Genomic DNA, 17,207 nt, shown 5'->3' with positions numbered 1-17,207 from the left:
TGCAGGAAAGGGATGTTGAGAAAACCTTGCCCTCTTACCTTCTCCTAGGTTTTAAGACTTGTTCTTTATTCTGGGCCATGCAGTGTGTGTGTGTGTGTGTGTGTGTGTGTGTGTGTGTGTGTGTGTATGTGCGCACGCACAGCAGGAGAGCAATTGTCATAAATACTTTCACAAGTAGAGAGCCACTCACAGAGTTAAGCCCCCCTAAGTGAACATAGGGCATTTTATGCCTTTATTTCCAGTCTCTAGAGCAACTAAAAGACAAAGCAGTCACAGGTCCCCACCTGGTAGCCAGGAGAGCAAAACCCCAGTACATGTCAGCACAATGATCTCTGCTTACAGATTAGCTAGAAATAATTTACCCACTGCTCCAAATTGCTAGGCTAGACTGGAGTGGCAATTCTTGAGAATTAGAGGAATTAAATGACCAGGTTGGTCCATACCCACTTCCTTGGCCCTTCTCATTTTCCCTGGGTCATTCAAATACCACTCAGCAGGAGCAGACGACACTCAAAAAAGCTCCTTCATTGCGCCTGCTCCTCCTGTTTAGTTGTTATATTCTAAAACCACTCAAGATCGGACGCAGTGGCTCAAGCCTGAAATCCCAGCACTTTGGGAGGCCGAGGTGGACAGATCACCTGAGGTCAGGAGTTTGAGACCAGCCTGGCCAATATGGCAAAACCCCGTCTCTAATAAAAAAAATATATATATATATATATATATATATATATATAAAATCAGCCAGATGTGGTGGCGCATGCCTGTAGTCCCAGCTACTCAGGAGGCTGAGGCAAAAGAATTGCTTGAACCCGGGAGGTGAAGGTTGCAGTGAGCAGAGATCATGCCACTGTACTCCAGCCTGGGCAACAGAGAAAGACTCCATCCCAAAAATAATAATAAATAAATAAAAATAAAAAATAAAACCACTCAGAAAAGAAGCTATTAATGCTCTATCATAATCAGCTAACAGTCACTGCAGTCACTGCATTTACCAATCAGGCTCAGCTTTGCACTCTTACTGTCATCTTCTTTTCCAGGCAGACTTTTCAGCCACAGATATTTAGAGTGACTACTATGTGCCAGTGATACATAGATGTATTTATCTACAGTGATACATGGGTAAGTAAGACATGGACCTTGCCCTCAAAGAGTTTACAACTAAACAAAGAAGACATACATACCTTACCATATCATGAGGCAAAATGAAATGCAGTGCTGAATAGAAGCAGGGGCACAGTGATGTGCAAGTGCCTGGAATCTGGAAAAATTAAGGCCAGGGAGAGTTATAATGAAAAATACTAGCTGATGTTTACTGAACATTTACCATGTGTCATACTCCACAATAAACTTTTCATATAAATCACTTCATTTAATCTTCCCAACCAAATACAATACGTAGCATCATCCCCACTTCACAGCTAAAAAGATAGAGGTATAAAGAGATTAAATAATTTATCCCAAATTATACAGCTAAATGTTGGAATGGGGGTCTACTATGGTTGAATATTTATATTCCCCCAAAATTCATATGTTGAAATCTAATCCCTAAGGTGTTGATATTAACAGATGGGACCTTTGGGAGGTGATAAAGCTGTATGGATGGATTTCTCATGATTAGGATTGGCGTCTTTATAATAGAGGCCCACGGGAGCTTGTTTGCCCTTTTCCTACCACATGAGGACACTGAAAAAGGCACCATCAAAAACCAGAAAACAGGCCCTCAGTAGACACTGAACCTGTCAGCATCTTGGCCTTGGACTTTTCAATGTCCAGAACCGTGAGAAATAAATGTCTGTTCTTTATAAGTTACCCAGTGTGTGATATCTTGTTATATTAACCTGAAGGGACTAAGACAGGGTCTATCTGAGTCTTTCTTATTTCAGAACCAAAGGCACAGTTCAGCAGAAGCTGAAATGAGGTATCATACTCTTATAAGGATGTGGAGATCATTGTATTAATTTAAGGGCTATTAACAGAATTTATTCATTCATTCTTTCAACATGACCCAAGCATTGTTTTAGAATAGTGAACAAAACAGATTAAATCCCCTGTCTTCACGAAAGTTACATTGTAATGAAAGATAAATCCTTTTAGGGAGAAAACTGCATATATTGGAACAAATACCTTAATAAATGCTTGCAGCAGAAGGTAGTAAAGCCCCTCTGATGATAACCAACAGGGACACCCCTATAGTCTGACAAAGTTAAGTTTATTAACTTCCTAAAGCAAGGGAGACCGCACATCAGAGGAAATATGGGGCAACTCACAAAACAAATGAAGTGATAAGGTTATTTGAGATTGGGAAGAACAGAAGAGGGGAGGTAAAATTTAAATGAAGCAGCATTTTGATAGTCTCAAGGTAGAGCAGGGATATTCATAAAGGCATCAGCATCAGGCCTTGGCTCAGAAGTAGACCCAGCCTAAGATACTAGAGAGCAAGGCTTTTTGGCTCTATGTTCATTTGTTAATTAACAAAAAGAATCTGAGTTTATTTTTACAGGTTCAAAAAGGTCATCCCCCAACTCCAATGACCTTAGTGTTAAGTGGCAGCAAGGCCACATAAAAGTAAGGAGGCTGCTCTATCACTGTAGAAGGAAAAGAAGTTAGCATTCTCAGGGCAAGCTGAGAGGCAGGGGGTGAGGAGCTGTGATGGGAAGGGTACAGTCAGAGTGAGATGCATGAAGCCTGGTGGCAAGGGGAGGGGTAATGTGACTGGGGAAAGTCTACTGAGCTCATGGATGGATTTCGAGTGAGAGCAGAAGTAGGAGTGAGAGAGAGAGAAAAAGAAAGAATGAACGAGAGAGAGAACCAGACAGAGACAAAGGCTATGCTTCACACAAATATAGTGTGGGACACGGACAGCATGAGTGCCCAGGAAGTATGAGGCTCCTCTGGAAGTTAACAGAAGTTTTTGGAATGTGTTTGAACTTCCACAGGCCATGAAGTAATTTCACATCATAGATCACAAGAGCAGGAAAACGTCAAGCTAATTTGAAATATATATGACACAGGGCAAATCAAAGACGTCTCAGTTCAACCTGCAGAGAATAAATTTGCAGAACAAATTCCCTCAAGAAATGGACACCTGGATTCAAGTTCTACCTCTATTAGTCAACAACTGACAGATTCAGAAACAGGCAAACAGAAGTGACAATGACCATGGAATAAGCAGTTGAGACAAACAAGATATTAAAAATGTAAGAAAGCCAAGCTGGTTAAGACAGCACTATTTCCATGTACGTACTTCTTCCTCAAGAAGCAGGTGGTTCCATGGGGCCCCTGTGGCCTCACTCTAAAGGTGAAGGTAGGACAATCAGTTACATCTGGCTCATGGAAATCAAGCGTCCACTGTTGTGTTATGCCGATAATGTAGAGAGTGAGCTAAGACTGCAGGCAGGTGGTGCCACCCATGTGCAGTGAGACAAAGATAATTGTAAACTTAACTGTCTAAAATACAATTTAATATCTTGGCATCTTAAGAATATACAACTTTAGCATGATTGGCTGAGCCATTGAAAGTCACCATGTGAATCCAGAGTTATGGTCCTGAGCAAGGAATCACAACTGGAAAGGAGTCAGGTTTCAAGACTTAGTGAGGCAACTCTGTCCTTTAGGGATATTTTATTTATCCCACGCAGTGACCTTAAAATGTTCTTAAGCTAACTTTCCAACAGTTAAAAAATGGGAGCCATCATGTTATTAAAAAAATCAAGTTACCTGCTTCTCTTGAAGAATCAGAAGATCTAACAAGATTTGGCCCATATTCCCATGTCACAAAAAGCAGCTGCAGTGGATGATAAGTGCATTCTCTGTTTCCCTGGAGTCCCTACCACTCCTGATTGTCTCGTACCCAGCCAGTTTCACTGATTTCTATTACTTGGCAGACTCCTGGAGGGGTTTGTAATTCCTGACTAAAGTACCAACGTTCATGGCACTTTGCTGAAAAAGAAGATGAATATATCCCATTTGTTCACTCATATTCTTAAAAAGTGGTTTGGGGACTTTTGTCCAGAATATAAGATTGCACTTTGGTAAGGTTCGTTTTTTCTAGGCTGTGCAAAGGATCATGCTTCCCCTCGCTCCAGACTTCCTTCTTCATTCACTGTATGGTCAGTGTGGTGTCTTCTGTTTGGTTATCAATGTTTGTTTGTGAAGAAGGACAGTATGACCTCTCAGGCAGGAGGACCCTTAGAGTGAAGAAAGCCGTTAGCAAATCAATCCTAAAGTGATTTATTTCCAAGCAGTAGATAGCAAGGAGGCAGTGTATATTTATCATTTGGACAAGGCCTTAATAAAGATAAATTCGGAGTTTGAGTTCCTCTAAGGAAGTGGCTTTAACTTCCGACATATGCCAAAATGCACTTCACAACTAATTAGGTGGCATTCACATATGCTTTGCAAGTGGGTATATAGTTAGGCACTTGGATAAGAGCGATGCATTTGTCTACATTTAGATGTGCCATTGGTGGTCTGAAAAATCAAGGGACTTTGAGACCATGGAGCAACAGCAAGAGTTAAATTCAAGGAGATTCTCAAAGCCAATAATTAATGCATGCTCATTAAAAAATCTATGTCAAGACTGTTTTACTGCAGCACAGAGGGCAAATAAACATTGAATGTCAGTCTTACCTTCATGTGATTAATAAAATCATGATTGCAGAATTCCATTTTTATTTTATTTTATTTTATTTTATTTTATTTTATTTTATTTTTTTTTGAGACGGAGTCTCGCTCTGTCACCCAGGCTGGAGTGCAGTGGCACAATCTCAGCTCACTGCAAGCTCCGCCTCCTGGGTTCACGCCATTCTCCTGCCTCAGCCTCCCGAGTAGTTGGGACTACAGGCGCCCGCCACCGCGCCCAGCTAATTTTTCTATTTTTAGTAGAGACGGGGTTTCACCATGGTCTTGATCTCCTGACCTTGTGATCCGCCCGCCTCGGCCTCCCAAAGTGCTGGGATTACAGGCGTGAGCCACCGCGCCCAGCCAGAATTCCATTTTTATTGTCTCATATGTACATTTGTAGGATCTCTGCAGTCACGCATACACATGCCTACAAGTTGGGGTAAAGGACTGGGGTTGACTCAATCATCCAAATGATCTCAGCAACTAGTACTTTGAGCTCTCTCATTTGGAACTCAGGACCCGGACTAGAATATGGCAAGCTAGGTGCCTAGGGCGCAACATTTAAGAAGGTGCTCATTTCCAGGGCATGCATATGCAAGTTAGTGCCTCCTTAAATTTTGCTCCCTAGGGGCCTGGGTTGCCTCACCCTAGTCCTAGCTCTGTTGAGAATATTTTCATTCTTGAATTGCCATGCTAAAGGTCTCACTGAGGGAATAGGAAGCCGAAAAATGTGGAATACCTACAAAATCAAATGCAGCCATGTGCAATCACAACTTATCCAGACACATTGTGCAGATAATACCATAAACCCTTATATCTAGTCGACAGTAAGGAAAGAGAGGGGTCAGTATACATTAATGGCATGTCTGAATATCCATTTTTCAATTCCAAAGCCTAGTAATGGAACTAAGGGCTAAAAAGATACTGCCAAGTAAAGAGCCTACAGGTAAAAAGTAAAGGATCCCACTGTGAAGTTATGTAGTTTGTGATTGGTACATTAGTTGATTGTACCAGTGGGGCTAATAGAAACTAAAACTCATTTCTTCAACTAGGCTAAGAATCTGTAAAATCTTAATAACATGATTAATTTGCTTGTGAAACCTTTTACATACAGAGTCCAAAAGGGAAACTTCAGCTCTGTCTCATTTATGACAAAGTCGAAGTACAAAATAGTTCTAGTTAGGAGTTCCATCATGCAGACAGGTGTGAGGCAGGAGACCTCAGCTCTTCTTACTTTGCTTCATAAGACTTAGGATAGATTACAAAGTAGCCTCTGTTTTAAACCCTAACCCACTTTATCTTCTCTTCCTTCTTCCACCCTAACCTCCAAGGTCAACACATGACTAAATATGTTAGGACTGAGAAAAGAACGGGCTAAAATGGTGCCAACTTGAGAGGAGTCATTCTTATCCAGCTTTAATTGGTACTCAACTTGAGACTTTCCAGATAGAAGATCACTGAGTGTTTCCAGGTGGGGGAAAAAAAAAGCCACCTCTTCAACAAAACTGATAAAATTGGCTTATGAAGCTCTGTGGGCACAAAGTCACGCTTGTTAAGCAGAGAAGCTCTCTGGAAATGAATTCCAAACATAGGGATTAGCATTTCCTTTGAAATAGTTACAGCACACAGAGGGGGAAAGTCCTCAATAAAATGTGGTTTCCATTTGCCTGAATTCCACTTAGCTCAGCTCTCTGGGCCGGTGTTCCCTTAGTTTGGCTGGGTTATGTAAGAGGGGAGTTTTCAACAGACAATTTTCAAATAAGTAACTGCACTAAGCATAGTCCAGAAGCTAATATAAGTAGTGTTGCCCTTCAAAAGTTTATGTTCAACATTCTAAATTAGTTGAAGCCACTCATCAATTATTCAAATATTTATTAACTACATCTAAGTGTGCATGCTCTATTCTCAGTGCTGTAGGGAGGCAGGGTGAGAGTGACAGATGCCAACGAGATCCAGGATCTGCTATGGGAATTAACTGTCTAGTAAGGAGGCTAAGTTATGCACACGAATAGCTAATATGAAGTAGAAAAAGTTACATTCCACAAGAGAGAAACAGACAATGGGCTGGAACACTCAAAGTGTATTCTTCAGACTAGTGCATAAGTATCACTTCAGAGCTCATTAGAAATGGAGAATCTCAATTCCCAACCCTGACTAACTAATTCAGCCTCTGTAGTTTAACAAGATTCACAGGTGATTCTTGTACACATTAGTTTCAGAAGCCCTCAACTAGAGTAGATCAGAGGAAGGAGAAATTGCTTCCAGCTGAGGGACGCAGAATAGCCTAAAGAAGGAAGATGGCATTTGAGCTAGATTTCAACATGTCATAAACTTGGTTGACCACCAAAATTTTTTCTCTGCTTCTTCCATACATATAGCTAGACTACATTTCCTAGCCTCCCCTCACAGTTATGTGTGAATGTGCCTACTTCCAGACTCAGACCCTAAGAGAGTATACATGTCTTATTCACCCTTTCCTTTTCCTCTAGCTGGAACGTGAATGAAGTGGGCCACCCTTCATCATTCAGATTAGGATGACACTCTAGGGGATGGTAGAGCAATAACTTTTTGACCTGACAACTTATAAGGAGCCTACGATCCTGAATGACCACACAAAGCAGAGTCATTGCATTCTGAAACACAACAGAGCTGTTACACAAGAGAAAAAAAATGAAGTTCTGAATTTTTAGCCACTCTACTCTACAGTCTCTTTTTTATAAGGGCCTATGGCTACCCTAACAAATGCAGACATATAAAATATCCATACAAAGAGATGGTGAGAAAGGTGTTGCTCATTAAGGGAGCAGCATATGTAGACACAGGTATGTGCCAATGCTTATGGAGCATTTGAGGAATCACAATCATTTGACTGAAACATATGGTATATGAAGTTGTAACAGCAAATAGAATTAGAAAGGTAAGTTGAAAAATTAGATTATGGGTGATGTTGCACTCCAGGCCACTGGTGACAAGGAGCTACTGAAGATCTAACAAGGGAATGACACAATGTTTGGGGGAAAACATTCTGGCAATAGTGTGTGTAATGTGTTGAAGTGGGGAGAGAAGAGATGTAGAAAGTCCAGTTAAGCTTTTGCAATAGTCCAGCTGAAGAATGGCAAGAAGAACCTCAATGAGGGTAATTCTGGTAGAAATACAGTGATAAAAGTGTTCATATTTTCAATTTAGGTACTTCTCCAATAAAATCTAATAAGGAGCTTTGAGCTTTCAGAGGCAGAACCAACAACTGGGTATCTATTGTAGACTATAATTAGTTACTCCAGTTCCACAGAAATACAGTAAACCACAACAGATCTTTGAACGTAGACTTAGGCAACAAAAGAAAAAATATACATGAATATGGGAAAAGTTTCATAACAAAAAACTAATTATTATGTGACAATGTATCTAAGTATATTTCTCTTCATTTATTTTTCTAGAAGTTAAACTAAAAGTGACTTTTTTATGAAATATTATCTTCCCAACGAGCTCCTCTCACTTCCAAGCTAAAGTTTTCTCTTTGACTAATTGTCTACAGTAAACACCTAACATCTGACATTAGTTTCTTTATTTCAGACTCTATTATACCCCTAGAGGCATGGGAATCATTTCAATACAGTCTTCATTAGAGCCAGAGTTAGAGTTGTTAACGTTTTAAATTTAAAAATACGTGTGTAATTTTGCTTTTACAAAAATGTATATATTTGCGTATGGGGTATGCCCTAAAGCATGACTCAGCCATACTAGAAAATAAATAAGCTTCATGATAAAGCCGGTGACTGGTTAGAATTCCAGGATTATAATGGGATACAAATGAAGCACTCCTGAGGGTGTGAGCACACAAATATTGAACTTGAAAATTACAGGCTTTCGAGAGTGTAGAGAGTGTACTAATGAAGTTGATTGAAATCAATTACCCTTCTGAAAATTGGGAGGTGTTCAGAGAACAATTAGGAAGACTCCAATCCATATTCATTAATACAGAGTGGGTCCCCAAATGACAGAGATAGCTGCTGTGATTAACAAAGAGGTTTTAAAAAAAAAAGACAGCCTCATAAAAGAAATAGACGTGGGAAAGGCTTCCAGTGCACAATGGACAATAACATACTTATATTAGAAAGAAGTAGCAATCTGATTCATGATGAAATGTATTTATTAGTAATAGAAGTAGAATGAGGGAATTCAATTCAAGTGTGCTACCAAACACAGAGAGAAAATGAAGAAGATTTTTTTGCTCCTGCCCATGGCCTATTTGATAACTTGGTAATTGTCTTGGTCCATTCAAGCTGCTATAACAAAATACCACAGACTGAGTGGCTTATAAATAACAGAAATTTATTTCTCACAATTCCGGAGGCTGAGGAGTACAAGATCAAGGCAGATTTTGTATCTGGTGAGGGCCCACTTTCTGGCTCATAGATGTTGCCTCTTATTATATCCTCACATAGTAGAAGACGCAAGGCAGCTCTCTGGGGTCTCTTTTGTTTAGGCATGAAACTTACTCATGAGGACTCTGCCTTCATGACCTAAACACCTCCCAAAGCCCCCACTTTCTAATACCACTACATTGGAAGTTAGTGTTTCAACTTATGAATTCTAAGGGGGAACACAAACATTCAGACCATAGTAATAATATGACATGTAATAAGTCAGGGCCTAAACATAGGAGAGGAAGAAGGCAGCTGCCTGTCAGGAGATCCCTAGCCAGAAAGCTCTCCCCTGCTGGGCTGCTGTTGTACAAACAGTCTCAGAATTCATTTTAGGCCTTAAGAAATGAATTCAGAGTTCTAATCAAAGGCCTACCACCTATTTGCTGAGGTTTCTTGAGGGAATCATCAACCTTTCTGTAAAACGTTGATGACAATACTTTATTCTGTAAAATGTTGATGATAATACTTTGTTCTGCCAACCTCACAAAGTTGTTTATAATCAAATATGATGGCATATGTCAAAGGTGATCATGCCTACAGAATATAATGAATTTTTACTGTTTTACTTCCTTGTTCATAGTGACAGCTTACTATGTTCCAGGCACAGTGCTAAGCATTTTATCTTCATTAATTATTTACTTTTCACAACTACTCTATGGAAATGGGTTCTATTATTATCCCATTGTACAGGTAAGTAAACTGAGTCTCAAAGAGTTTAACATGCCCATGGTCACAGAGCTAGTAAATGGCAAAGCTACAATATAAGGCCAAGCAGTTTGATTTCAGAGCCCACATTCTATACCACTGCACTCTACTGACTCCTGACATTAATATCTGACATGTTAATATCTGCAATTTACAGGTTACAGTGTACTTTCATATACCTACTCATTCAATCAATACCCCAATCCTGTGAGGTAGGGAAATTATCTCCAATTGCACGGAGAGGAAACCAGATTGAGGGAATTACTTAACCAAGGCTAAACAGCTAGTGTTAAGTGTTATTCCCAATATGCAAAAGCTGCTTTACCTGTTTGTACTGTTTTCCTAAGTACATGGGGATCAGAAAATGTTCTCTTGGTTAGCCGGCATAAGAATTCTATTCTCTGGGGAAAATATATGTTTCTGTGTGTATATATACAAATATATATATATACACACACACACAGATTTTTTTTTTATTAATAGGAGAAAAGGCACACAAATTTATTTAATGTGTGCACACAAGAACTTTCAGAATGAAGACCCAACTTCCCAGTAAGAGACAGAAGCTTATATACTATAAATACCCAACAGGTTCTTCCTGCTCAGTGCAGAGACAAAACCAATTCACTGAGATTATGGTACTGCAGTAAAGAAAGAGTTAATTAATACAGGCTAGCCATGTGGAAGATGTAGTTATTACTCAAATCAGTCTCTTCGAAGACTCAGAGGTTAGGGTTCTTCAAGGATACTTTGGTAGAGAGAAGACTAGGGAATGGGTACTGCTGACTGGTTGCAGATGCAATCATAGGGGTGTAGAGAATGGTCTTCACATTCTTTTACAGAAATGAAAGCACTGAGTCAGCCTCTGGGTTGAGGGGGCTGAGCACAGGACAAGCTGAGTCATGAGTCACAACTCCCAGTGGAGTCAGTCAGTTACCAGAATGCAAAAATTTGAAACACATCTCAAAAGACCAATCTTAGCTCTACAATAGTTATGTTATCTATAGGAGCAACTGGGGACATCACAAATCTTGTGACATCTGGCAACATGACCCTTGAGCAGTAAGGCATTATGAAAACTATACCTACATTTTAGCATAATTCAGGCCCCTCCTATAATCCTAATCTTGTGGCCTTTCATTAGTCAAAGGCAATTTAAGCCCCTGAACAAGAAGGCAGTTTTAAGAATGGACTATTATCATCCTTGCTTTGAAGTTAAACTATAAGCTCCTCCCATGGTTAGCTTGGCCTATACCCAGGAATGAGTGAGAATAGCTGGCCTGTGAGGCTAGAAGCAAGACACAGTCAGCCATGCTAGATTTCCCTCACTGTCAATAATCTTTGCAAAGGTGGTTGCAATACACCTCAAGGTTATGGAAAGAATGGGGATTTGAATCCTGGTAAAACAGGTTATGGGATGGGGGAGAAGAGGAATTCTGTTGAGGGGATTACCAAGGAGAAAGAATGGATATGGGAACTTGTAAATACTTCTCTTTGGAATTTAAATGATCTTTGGAGATAGACATTATACTTGTAAAAGTGTTTGTTCAGGTGTATTTACATGTTGGTCTTCTTTTCTGCAATAGATAAAGAGATAACAGGAAATGGTAGAAAAAAAAACAATTGTTCTCCTTGGTGGGTCTGGATCTTAGGCAGATAAAGGAATTTCAGCTTCTTTGGGAGAGACAGTCGGGGAAGAGGGAAGGTCAGAGAGAGCTTCAAGACTTCTTCATCTCAGTGTGTGTGTGTGTGTGTGTGTTTATATATATGTGTTTATATACATATGTTTATATATATATACATTATACTGATAAAGATCCATGGAATTTAGGAATAGCATGGCTCCTGAGGTGTAAGAGCACAAGACAACCATAGCTAAAGATTAGAGCCTAGGTCAAGTTCTAGTGAGGTGCCAGAATGGGGGCTCTAAGCATCCAAATGCATTTGCTAACTGACAATCCTAGAAACAGGTTGAAGATCTAAGCCATTTTTGATAAACCATACTTCATAAGCCCTTCAATGGTAAATCTATTGACAAGTATGATTCATTAGTATACTAAGCACAGCTTACAAAAGGACTCATCTGTGGAGCTTTTAACTGCAAAGAGTAATTTGTTTGAATGCAGAATTCAGTATCAGTCAATGAATGAAGGTCAAGATTAGGTGACTTCTCTTCAGCAGATTTCAAGTCAACCCTGAAACTCAGCCATCAGTGCATTTCCCATCGCCACCCCCACTTTCTCTCAAAGGCAAATGAAGTACACATATAAGGCTGAGAAATAAGAGACTCTTGCTTGTGGCATGCTTTCATTCTCTTCCTGGCTCTCTGCTCTCCAGACACACAGTGACCTCATGCTGCCTCCCATTGCTGTGTACTATGTGGTGACGCCCTTACTGCAGTATCTCATGTCTCTCACCTACACTTATCTATTCAAGTAATCTGCGTGACCTCTTTCCTTCAGATATCATGTGGGATTGCAAGTGGCTCTGAGAAATTAATTAGTACTAATTTGTTAACGGCTGAAAATAAATTTTGTTATTTAGCCCCACACCTATCCCACTCTAGGTAATAGAAGGCAGCAGGTACAGCAAATCAAAGCTGGCCTAAAAATCTACCAGACTGAAAGACAGGACGACAGAATCCTAGTTCAAGGTTTCTACAGCTGGGCTGTGGGATTTATTCTTTTTGGGTGTCACTTTCTTAATTGTAATCAGAATTCATTACCACAAATGGTAATCCATTTGTGGATTACCAGTACTCCCCTGCATGCCTCCACAATCTATCCCTGCCTACCCCAAAGTGAAGAGGACTTATTTTGGAATTCTGTAGGTTTTTCTACAAAACAGGACTGACTCTACTTGTGTTTATACACAGTTCACTGCTCTCCAGAAGAGGCCCTCTCCTTTCCTTAATTGAATCTGACTCTATAGTTTGAAAAATGAATGAAATGAGAATGTTAGAAGTATTCTTAGAGTATTTTAATTTAAGGTTCAATCTTATAGAGTTGTAAATGCCAAGATAAGGCTTTGGAACTTGATTCTCTAGGACAACAGGGAATCATAGAAGTTTTCTGAGCAAAGGAGTGACAAATAAGGTTGTGCTGTGTTTGTAATACTAAATAGTTAAATTATCACTCTATGTTGAAAAAAATCAAAATATTTCTTTGCCATATTTTGACATGGTTGTTCAGAGGACCTGGAAACAGAAGTAGCCCTGCAAAGCTGTCTTTTGTGTGGAAGATTTGTACCTGTAGAGAATCTGCATTGATGAAGACAGGTTTTCTCTGAAGCCTTCCCTTGTCCAGATCTAGGAATGATTAACTGAAAGTCTGATACCCTTAAAGGTCTGAAAGAAATATTTACCATCTATTCTTTCTGAGGGCTGCTACCTGTGAGGTTTCATCTACATAACAAGACTACCTTGCTAGCCAGGACTCCTCTTCTCCCACTCCCATAACTGATTTTGCCACAATCCAAGTCCCCATTCTTTCTTTAACCTCAAGAAGATATATAACCTTCTGTGCCCCATTGGGGTGTTGGGGTTATCACTCTGTGGTTCTTCCCCATGTGAATAAGTTTGTGTGCTGGAGAGAGACATCAGCAAGATGATCCAGTAGAGACACTAGGTGCTTGTCCCCCACCCCCCACAAGAAAGGACCAAGGCAATGAAAAAACAAATAATATTTAACTGGAGTGTCAAAAGAAGAGTGCTGGAGTGCAGATGCACCTATGTTGACTAGAAATCCAGAAGAGCAGCATGGAAGCACCCAGCCTCCACAGCCTCTTCTTCCCCACCTGGATCATATCTGCCTGGAGTCAGAAGGGACTTCCCATCATGAGGCAAAGGCAAGCTCAACCCCACCAGCCTCCATTGCCCCACAAACACCTAAAGTCCTTACTACAGGAAAATTCCACATATTTTTCATACCCACCCCATGTGAACTTGAGACCAGACCCACTGCTGAAGTCTACTATACCTCCCCAACACTAGGGCTCCATCTTCATTCCACTAAGCCCACACTGGTAGCTGAACACTACAACCCCAGCTGTGCAGAGCTTGGACCCAGGATCAGCTATGACCTTGCTCCTGCAGAACAGGAAAACCAACTCTTACCACAGACACTTCCAGCCAGAGGAACAGTCTGGCATTTCCACCCAGTGCAAACCCACCCTTGAGACAGCCAAACTGCTGCACTCCCTCCCTCAAGCAGGAAAGGCCCTCAAGCCTCTGAACAGCTGACACACTCCCAGCAGGTAGAGCAGCTACACACCCACTCCCAAGGCCTGAGAAACAGCCCCACCCCTTACAGACAAGCCCCTGGCCTGCCCAATAGCCCTGCGGCCCCTAATCAGGGCCTGAGAAAAGCTTCAGGGCCACCACTGGCAGATACACCCCCATCCAATCAGCAGTGTGCCCATGCCTTGAGACTGAGAAACAGCCCTGCAGGCCACCCTGGTGGACAAGCCTCCAGGCCAGCTGAGCAGCCTTGTACTCCCATCCTGGGCCTAAGAAGCAGCCCAGGTGGTGACCCCTAACAGACATTTACCCATGCCAGCTGGCTGAGAAGCCATGGGACTGTGTCCTGGGTCTGAGAAATAGCCCTGTGGGCTGTCCCTGGCAGACACACTCTGGGTCAGCTGAGCAGCTGTGCACCTGCATCCCAGGCCTGAGAAACAGTCCCATGAGCTGTTTGGGTGAGGGGGAAGGGACAAGATGGAGGAAGGTGAACAAGATGGAGCAGTCCCTGTTGTTTCCGGGTTCTTCATCACAGATTTTCCCACGCTCGGGAAAGGAACCAAATCAACTGAGCATGCGCAGAGTGACGTCAAGCCGGGGACACCGAAATTCAAGAAGCCACTCCTACACACACGCCCCAAACTCCTCCCCCTCCAGCTCCCAGGCATAAAAGTCCGCCGCCGGTAAGCGCCAGTGTGACTTCTTCGGCCCCCGCATTTGTGGACCGGAGAACATCACCCGAGAGCGCCGGGGCGACTTCCCTGGCACCCCACACCTGAGGACCAGAGAACCTCCCCCAAGAGTGTGTGCATATTTACAATAAAAGACTGCCACTTTCTTACGTACTTTGGCCTCATGTTTAATTACTTAGCTCTCCTAAATTAAGTTACATTAAATTAAATTAAAACAGGAGCCACCCCAGCAGACACATACCCAGGCCAGGCAAGAAGTCATACAACCACATCCCAGGCCTGAGAAATAGCCCCTGTTTCCTGGCAGGCACACCCCCAGGCCAGCCAAGCAACTGTGTGAGCATGCTCCCAGCCAGAGTGTAACAGCCTTCATAGACCCGACCCCAGCCCCAAGTTGGTTGACTCGCCATGGCACACACTTTCCCTCAGCCTGAGAAATGCCTCTCAAGTCTGCCCCCAGCAAAGCCACAGCACCACAACCACAAACTCTTCTCTATCTAGGCCCTGAGACACTCAAAATGTCACTAGCATGGATTACACATGGAATATTCTCCAGTATTGATCATGTGTTAGGACACAAAACAAGTCTCAAAAAAAAAAAAAAAAAAAAAAGTGGAAATCCTGTCAAGTATCTTACCTGGTCACAATGGAATGAACCTAGAAATCAATAACAAGAGGAACATTTTAAACTATACACATGCATGGATATTAAACAACATGCTCCAGAATGACCAATGGGTGAAGGAAGGAATTAAAAATGAAATTTAAAAATTCCTTGAAACAAATGAAAATAGAAATAAAACATACCAAAATCTATAGGGCACAGCAAAAGCAGTATTGAGAGGCAAACTTACAGGATGAATGAGTTTTAAGGAACTAATAAAAAAAATGAATACTTGACAGATCCTTACATAAAAAAAGAAAACTAGAAAGATTTCAAATCAATAACTTAATGATATATCTCAAGTAATTAGAAAAGGAAGGACAAACCAAACCAACTCCAAATTAGTAGAAAGAAAGAAATAATAAATCACAGAACAGAAATAAATGGAATTGAAACTAAAAAAAGTTTTAGAAGCTCAATGAAACAAAAAGTTGTTTTTCTTCAAATATAAAATTAACAAACCATTAGACTAAGTAAAAGTCATAGAAGGCCCAAACAAAATCAGAAACATGGAGATGTCACAATGGATCCCACAGAAACACAAAGGATCATTAGAAACTATTATAATCAACTATACATCACTAGATTTGAAAACCTAGAGGAAATGGACAAATTTCTGGACACATACAACCTAACAAAATGAAACAAAGAAGATGTAGGACATATGAACAGACTTATAACAAGTAACAAGATTGAATCATTAGTAAAAAAATCTCCCAACAAAGAAAAGTTCAGGACTGGATGTCTTCACTGCTGAATTCTACCAAATCTTTAAAGAAATATTAATACCAATTCTTCTCAAATTATTCCAAAAAACTAAAGTGGAGAAAACTCTTCCTAAGTCATTTTGCAAAGCCAGCTTAATGCCGATACCAAAACCAGACAAGGACAAAACATAAAAAATAACTACAGGCCAGTATTCCTGATCATAGATGCAAAAATCCTCAACAACATACTAGCATACTGAATCCAACAATACATCAGAAAGATAATACAGCATGATAAAGTGGGATTTATCCCAGAAATGCAAGGATGTTTCAGCATATGCAAAGCAAAAAACATGATACATTGCATCAACAGAATAAAGAACAAAAACCATATGAACATCTCAAAAGAAGCAGAAAAAGAATTTGATAAAGTTCAGCATCCCTTCATGATAAAAACTCACAATAAATTAGGTATCAAAGGAAAAGCACTTCAACACAATAAAGGCCATATATGACAAACCCACAGCTAACCTCCTACTGAATGGAGAACAGCTAAAAGCTTTTCCTCTAAGAACTGAAAAAAGACAAGGATGCCCACTTGCTCCACTCCTATTCAACATAGTACTAGAAGTCCTAGCCAGATAAATTAGGCAAGAGAAATAAATAAAGGGCATCTAAGGCATCTAAATTGGAAAGAAAGAAGTCAAATTGTCCCTGTTTGTGGATGACATGATCTTACACATAGAAACACCAAAAGACTCTAACAAAAATCTCTTAGAATTGATAAATGAATTCAGAAAAGCTGCAGAATACAAAATCAACATACGAAAATCAGTAGCATTTATATACACAAATAACAAACTGGCTGAAAAAGAAATCAAGAAGGCAAGCCAATTTACCATAGCTACAAAAATGTTTATTGCAGCACTGTCCACAATAGCCAAGATACAGAATCAACCTAGGTGTTGAACAATAGATAAATGGATAGAGAAAATGTGGTATATATACACAATTGAATACCATTCAGCCATAAAAAGAATGAAATCCTGTCATTCACAGCACCACCGATGGAACTGGAGGACATTATGTTAAGTGAATTAAGCCAGGAACAGAAAGTTAATCACCATGTGCTCTCACTCATAAGTGGAAGCT

The 17,207-nt window shown here is 40.5% G+C and overlaps 1 long non-coding RNA gene across 1 annotated transcript in view; it reads right to left on the bottom strand.

Moving 5' to 3' along the window:
* Nucleotides 1-17,207, bottom strand: part of LOC103232525 (uncharacterized) — a 171,628-nt gene that overhangs the window by 104,643 nt on the left and 49,778 nt on the right. The window contains exon 3 of the long non-coding RNA XR_005237501.2: nucleotides 1,187-1,258. This is a non-coding gene — a long non-coding RNA (uncharacterized lncRNA). The remainder of the gene's footprint in view (nucleotides 1-1,186; nucleotides 1,259-17,207) is intronic.

This window comes from Chlorocebus sabaeus, chromosome X, assembly GCF_047675955.1.
Source record: "Chlorocebus sabaeus isolate Y175 chromosome X, mChlSab1.0.hap1, whole genome shotgun sequence".
Lineage (NCBI taxonomy): Eukaryota > Metazoa > Chordata > Mammalia > Primates > Cercopithecidae > Chlorocebus > Chlorocebus sabaeus.
The sequence above is the reverse complement of the archived record's forward strand: the minus strand, read 5'-3'. Positions and strand labels throughout refer to the sequence as shown.